The sequence below is a fragment of the Acomys russatus genome, chromosome 20 (genome assembly GCF_903995435.1).
Source record: "Acomys russatus chromosome 20, mAcoRus1.1, whole genome shotgun sequence".
NCBI lineage: Eukaryota > Metazoa > Chordata > Mammalia > Rodentia > Muridae > Acomys > Acomys russatus.
Window position 1 is genome coordinate 34,415,423 of NC_067156.1, and position 7,647 is coordinate 34,423,069.

Here is a 7,647-nt window from a genome sequence, read left to right on the forward strand (position 1 = left end):
ATTTCACACCAAGGGCCCCCTTGCTCTAAATACTAGGGCACTTTGAACTCCATGCGTTCATAGGCCAGCAGATAAGCACAGTCACCATTCTGAGGAGAGCTCTAGCCCTAACCAGCAGGATGAAGTAACAATGTTCATCTCATGCTTGTACGTACATGAGAGCAGGTAGAACATATATACATGAAACCCATTGGGAAAAGTGACTGGATTTACAGCAACCCAGGTCTAAACTGGGGACATTTATCAGGAGCCTATACCCTGATGTCAGTCATCGAGACCTTCCCCTGGGATAAGAAGTCCACAGTTCACTGAGTAGGTGGAGGACAGTGGGGGATCTGTGTGGCACGGCCTGGGCTGAGGCAGTCATGGAAGCGACTGCTCCAGTCTCCTTCTGGAGAGGATTTGCAGCTGTCTGAAGATCTCCAGTTCTCTGTACCAGAGCCACACCTTCCCCAGGCAACACTTGTCTTTCACCATCCCGCGGGCTGGTCCAGGAGCTACTTGCTTCCAGATGAGAACAGAGGGACCTCCAGGTCAAAGGTCCTGTTTCTGGCTCTGGGAAAGCTTAGAGAACTCAGTGTGAGGCCTGTGGGCTTGCAGGGGTGGGGGGTGTCTCCCAGTCTCACCAGGGGAGGTAGAAATGAATTCTCCACTGGCTGTTACAGTCAGCTCTTTTAGAATGAGATTGCTAGTATCAGAAAGCAGTGGAGACTTGTGAGCTCCCACAAGCTCTTGATAATACCAAAAATGTTACATCCCTTTGCTAAGCTGCTGAACTAAGCATGGCAGAGGATGCGGGCCGGCACCCATAAAGTAGGTCTGGTGAGAAGGCAGGTTGGGTGAGACATGGGCCAGGTGGGTGCTTCCCTGGTGGTCAGCAGCTTGCTGTGAGGATGGAGCAGGTTTCAGCAGCTGCCAAGGCATTTCCACCATCGCTGCCTGGCTGGTAGTCAAGTCCAGCACTGATTCTCCAGGGCGGTGGGGAGCCCTCCCCGCCCCAGAATAAAATGGAGTCTCCAATGGTCATGGTGGAGGAATGGTGCGAGCATAAGAGAGTTTATTTTGTGAAATCAGAGACATTTATAGACCTTGGGTAGTGGGAAGGGTTTCAAGAGTGAATGTGTTTGAATTGTTGGGGCTGGGGGTGCTAGGGATACTTAATTTACATATAAGAAAACAGTCTTATCATAAGAGGGGAAAAGCAGCAGTACCTAATTATCCTATGGATGGGAGAAGATCTCTAGGAAAAATAAAAGGCCATTTGTTGAAAACCAAGACACCAAGATATCTTTTTGTTTGTTTGTTTGTTTGTTTGTTTGTTTTTTGAGACAGGGTTTCTCTGTGTTAGCTTTGGCTGTCCTGGACTCACTTTGTAAACCAAGCTGGCCTCAAACTCACAGTGATCCACCTACCTCTGCCTCCCAAGTGCTGGGATTAAAGGCCCAGCTGACACCAAGATATCTTATCAGCATAGGGTGAGTATCTCCAGGAATCCCAAGGTACTTGCTGAACTGGTTTCTTATCAGGAAAGGGCTAGGTTTATAGTCTCCCTGCTGGCTATGTGATGCTCCTTAGAGTTTCTAGAGTTCAGGTAGGAACCTGTATACGGAGCTCAGAGGCTATCCAGAAATACCAGACTTAGACCTATCCAGAAGAGCCCCACATCACTGTCTACACAATTCCACAACCCTCTTTGATTTCTATTTTTATGATATGATTTTATGACTTTTTATTAGAATCCATTTTTGATCTTTGTTGCATGGATATGAGTAACTTAATCAGCCAAACACCGACCAACCAGTTGATGTGTGTTTAAATAGAGACAAAACAAGGTAAATGCCACCCTAATTAAGGATTATCAGGTAGAAACCGGAGGTTTTAAAGTAATACTTTGTTAACATAGGTAGCTTCTTAATATTCCACCACAGCAGCAAAGACAAATTAATGAAATGTTGATTTTATGCAAAAAAATATGCCAATGTGTACTCAACACTCCCTTCACACTTACACAGTTGATTGATAGTAAAAATCAATGACAAATAGATGGGCCTGGTGGTGCACACCTTTAATCCCAGCACTTGGGAGGCAGAGATAGACAGATCACTGTGAGTTCGAGGCTAGCCTGGTCTACAAATTGAATCCAGGATAAGCCAAGGCTACACAGAGAAACCCTGTCTCAAAAAACAACAAAATAAAACAAATCAATAACAATGAAAACTAATCAATGATAGTAAAATGAGTTAAAGTCTTTTTTAATTTGTATATCAACTATGCAATCTAAATATTATTTTACAGATAAGGCTCATGAAGATTAAACAACCTTAGAGATGAAATAACCTGCCTCAAATCTTAGTGGATTTGGAAATCAAGGCTTGTCTGCAGTGTCCAGGACAGAATTGTTACCTTCTACAAATGAGCTAAGAGTTAACCTCCCCTGGAACACCTTGAAACAAATAGCATGCAACCAACAATAACAAGTTTATTGATTTATGGGTCAGAGAGTGCTGACAAACACATTGTCTCAGGTGTATCATCCTGTGCGCTGCTCCCTGTGGGAGGGCTAGATTACATTTTCATTTTCCATATGAGTTATTGAAGACTACTAGAGAGTTGTGCTTTCCAGAATCAGTCATGAGAGTTACAAAGTCAGAGAAGTCTACAGCACCACATAGCCAGAGAGGGGAATAGGGTGCAAGAGGGAGGGAGAGTGAGGAAGGGAAGATACAAGGGAAAGGGGATAGCAATCGGGACGTAATCTGAATAAACTATAATAAACACATAAGAAAAGAAAAGAAAGAAGAAGATATGAAAAGCCACTCTCAAATTCAGCAGTTCCATAAGCTTCCGTGGACTATTGAAATCCTGATAGATAGTTTCATGGTTGTGGTTCATCACAGTGAAAAACGTACAGATTACGAGCAGCCAAGTCCCATGGGCTATGGGAGTTGCCCTGCAGAGCTACCAGAGATGCTGAGGACAGTGCTGACCTACCCTGAAACCATGTGGCAGATTCACTCAACACTGCCAACCGAGCAAGGCCCCTAGCCTGAGAGTCCAGAGCTGGGCCTGTGGATTGGTCATGGAGATATGGCTGACTGCCCACATGGCTGATTTTTAGTTTTCAGTCCTTCCAGAGGTTGAGCTGAAACCACACGGCTGCCCACTGCTGCCAGAGGTAACCAGGCAAGCGAAGACCTTCTGCCGTGGGGCATTCCAAAGATTTAGAGACCATTTATCAGGAGCTAAGGTCAAAGGTCAGGCCTTCCTTAGGATAAGGCTAATTCTTTACCCCATATGCTGTCCATCTCATTGTAGGGACACACCTCCGTCTTTGGTTGCTCGTCTAGATTCTGCTTGTTAGAATGGTTTAGCCTATACACTGTGGGTTGTGGGTTGTGGGTTGGTTTGTTTGGTTCTTTTTAATCTAAAAATATTTAAATCTACCTATTAGTTTTATGTGCATGGTGTTTGGCACGCATGTATGCCTCAGGACCATACATGTGCTGGTGTCTCCAGAGGCCAGAAGAAGGCATTGGATACCCTGGGGCTTGAATGGCAGGCAGTGGTGAGCCTTCATGTAGCTGCTGGTCCAGGTCTTCTGGAAGAGCAGTCAGTGCCCTTAACTGTTTAGCCATCTCTCCAACCCCTGTAGATTTTTTAAATGTAATCCATTGAGCTAAACTACTTAATTGTCAGTGGACTAGGAGCCGCTAGTATGCATTTAAATATCTTCCTGTGCTTTCCCCGTAGAGTTTCTTGTTCCTCAGAAAGGCAAAACCACGTCTGTAGTGTTTTCTGCTGCGGGCCCAGAACCGCAGCATTCAAGAAACTTGAAATGGTAATGCGGAGTGGTTAAAAAGACCTGGGTTCACCGGGCGGCGGTGGCATACGTCGTTAATCCCAGCACTTGGGAGGCAGAGGCAGGCAGATCTCCCTGAGTTCAAGGCTAGCTTGGACTACAGAGCGAGTTCCAGGACAGTCAGAGCTGTCACACAGAGACACCCTGTCTCGAAAAACAAAATAAAAAACAAACAAAAGACCTGGGTTCTCAGAATGCCTTTCCATCTGCCAACACTGTACCATCATGTATGAAGTTTGGCTCCTTTGTGCTGTTTCCCTATTCATCCCTGACGGGGCACAGCTGTTCTCAGAACGTGCTTGGGTATAGTATTTAAAAAGTTCACGCTTATCTTTAACAATTAGAGAGAAACCTGAATCTTTAGTAAAATCTGATGCCCCCCACCCCTCTCTACCCCTCCCTCCCTTCATCCCCACCCCCTCTCCTTACCCAATAAATGGTGATGCTTTTTACCCATGGCTTTTTATTATTATCCTTTTTTTTTTTCACTCTTGTACAATACAAATCAAAAGCAAAAACAAAACCAAGACCCATCAGAAATAACTGTTGAGAGGGAAACAGAACTTGAGGTTAAGATCAGTTCGTACCCCATTTTCGTTTGTGACTTTTTGGTCAGAGAAATGTTTATCCTCACAGCCCCTTTGGTCACTGCAGACCAGCTCTGGCAGCCCAGACTCCTTGAGGCTGAGTGTGGTCTCTGACTGTTTCTAGTTGGTTCAGGAACAAGCTGACTTCCCATTAGCTCCTTAGTAGTGAGGTGATAAAGAGGTGCACAAAATTGATTAAATTAGATTAATTTTCCCTCGTATGAATTATATTTATACTTTGGGGTTTTTTTGCCTGCTTTCTTTTTCTTAATTTTTTTCCTTTGCTTTGCTTACCACTTACAACTACTTTCAGAATATTATTTACATTGGTCTATATTTTTCCAATTATGTATCTTCTTTATTTTTTCCTCTGTTTTTGACTTCCCCTGAAGACTTGTTGAATAAGTCCTAGATCTTTCTTGTTGTTGTTTGCTTTGTTTTTGTTTTTTTGATTCAGGGTGTCTCTGTGTAGCCTTGGCTGTCCTGGACTCAGACAAGGTTGGCCTTGAAGTCACAGAGATCTGCCTGCCTCTGCCTCTTCAAGTGCTGCAATTTTTCCTAAATCTTAATAGTAATTCTAAGTCCTACTTTGGTCCATGACATTGATTTTTTTTTTTTAAGATTCATTTATTTTAGGTATATGAGTACACTGTTTTCATGCAGACCAGAAAAGGGCACCAGATCATATTACAGATGGTTGTAAGCTGCCGTGTGGTTGCTAGGAATTGAACTCAGGACTCCTGGAGGAGCTCTTAATGGCTGTGTTCTTAACCACTGAACCATCTCTCTAGCCTCATGGCATTGATTCTGGAGAACACATCTGCTGCTCAGATTTTCCCTCTGCTTTTTGACATTTTTTGATGTTTGATAACCCTTGGCTATGCATCTTTAAGAGCATCTAATGCCCCTTCCTTTACTGCCTGTGAAGTGAGGTGCAGTCCTCCAAATGGGAGGTTCCTCCATCTTTAGGGAGCCACCAGCTTCCCAGTCTTATGTACACTGTACATCCCAAGACCCTTCGCCATCTTCTTACATCGGGAACACTACTGTTGTTTGCCTCTGATTCAATGTACTGGGGCAAAAATAGAAATCAGTGAGTTCCCCTCGGGTGGCTTGGTCCTCCTTCCTCCCATGCCTGGAGAATCACGTTGCTGGTTACCTTCAGGTCCTCCTGCATGTCTGGGCCCTGTGCCCAGTGCATGCATGTGGAATATGGCTCTTTCTGAAAAAGAAAAAAATTCAGTTTGTATTCTTTCTTTTAAAAAATCCTTTTATTGATTCCTTGTGAGTTTTGCATTATGTACCCCAGCACCGCTCATCTCCCTGTCCCCTCGTATCCGCCCTTCACCCTTGCAACCTCACACCGAAGTAAAACACATAAGCAAGCAAGCAACAACAGCATCAACAACAAAAGTGTAGAAGACATCTCACCGTGGAAGCTGTAGTGTGTCACAGTGTGTCCACATTATATCCCTCTGTCCACACATCTTCACTTGCAAGTGTTCATTGAGATGAGTCTGGTGGAGAGTTTTGACTTCTATGACACCATCAATACTGGATCCTCATCAGGACTCCCCCCTGCTATACCGTTGTCGCTTTTTGTCATGGAGATCCTGCATATCCCAACGATTTGCAGATGATATAGATTTTGGGGTGGGCCAATTCACAGCCCTGAACGTGGGGCCTGATGGTAGCTGAACTGGTCAGTGCATTGGCTTTCCCTTATCTGCACAGCTAGAGGAAGCTCTTGGACACCGCTGCAGCTAGGCCACCCAGTGCTGTTATTGGCAGGAGGCAGGGTCAGCTCTCCTGCTCTCATGCCCTTGGTGCCCACTTACCCACACTCACTCCTCCAGACCCAGCTCCATTGTGCTGCCCAGTCAAGGTTCAGGGCCCATTCTCGCGAGTGCTGCAATCTGGGGCTGGGCCAGCTTTCCTACTTTTGTATCCTCTGGGGTGGCTCACCCATGCTGTCACCAGCTCCATTGGATTGCCCAAACCAGGAACAGGACCCTCTCTCCAGAGTGTTACAGCCAGTGAGAGAGTAGGGTGGCTCTCTAGATCTCCTGGTTACTCAGGTGGAGAGGGGGAAAAGGGGAGGGCATCACCCCTGCACTCACACCACCCCATGCCAGATGAGTGGTAGGACAAGCTCTCCCACTCTCCTGCCCCCGGGCTGGCTCCCCTGGGCCCCCTCTATCAGGGCCAGCTCTGCGGTGCTACCCGGACAAAGTGTAGGGCCCACTTTTCCAAGTGCTTCTGCAGTCAAAGGACCAGGCCAGCTCACCTGCTCTCATGATCTCGGAACCAGTTCTCCCAACTGCTGTCAGGTGGTGAGGGGTGAGAGGGCAAGGGCATCACCCTCCCCACCTGACACCTCATGGCAGACAAGTAAGCTGTTATCTTCGGGGCTGGCTTACCTGTGCTCCATCGATCAGGGCCAGCCCTACTGTGCTGCCCAGGTGCAGTGCAGGGCCAGCTCAACCCCCTCATAACCTCAGGGTCAGCTCTCCTGACTGCTGCGTGTGGTGAGGGGCAAGATAGGTAAGGCATCACCCCTGCACCCATGCCACCTCATGGCAGATGAGTGGCAGGAGCAACTCTCCCGAGCTCTTGCCCTTGGGGCTGGCTCACCTGTGCCCCCACCACCATGGTTGGCTCTGCTGTGCTGTCCAGGCTAGGTGCAGGACTTGCTCTCCCAAGTGCTACAACTGGTGAGGGGCAGGGTGAGCTCTCCCGAGCTCATGATCCTACGGACAGCTTTCCAAACTGCTAGAGGTAACAAAGGGCAAGGGGAGGCATCACCTCTGTGCCTATGCCCCACAACAGACAAGTGGCAGCTCAGCTCTTCCATACTCAATGTCCTTGGGGCTGCCTCACCCACCCCCACCCACCTCTACCCCACCACCAGGACCAGCTCTACTGTGCTGTCTGGGGCAGGCACAGAGCCTATCTTGATGAAAGATGGGGCCAGGTCTCTCGAGTGAGGGGAGGGGCCAGCGAGGGGGCGGGGCCATTTGTGCACAGCCCCCTGACATCCACGTGGTCCCCAGTCGCTGCCTTGACCAGGGACATCCCCATGTTCTCTAGTGCTAATATGAGCAGAAGACACTGATACTTACCCCTGCCACTGCATAGCCACAGACTCAGACATGGCCCTCAGTGGCACCTCGGGCTGGAACCTCACCATGGCACCAGTGG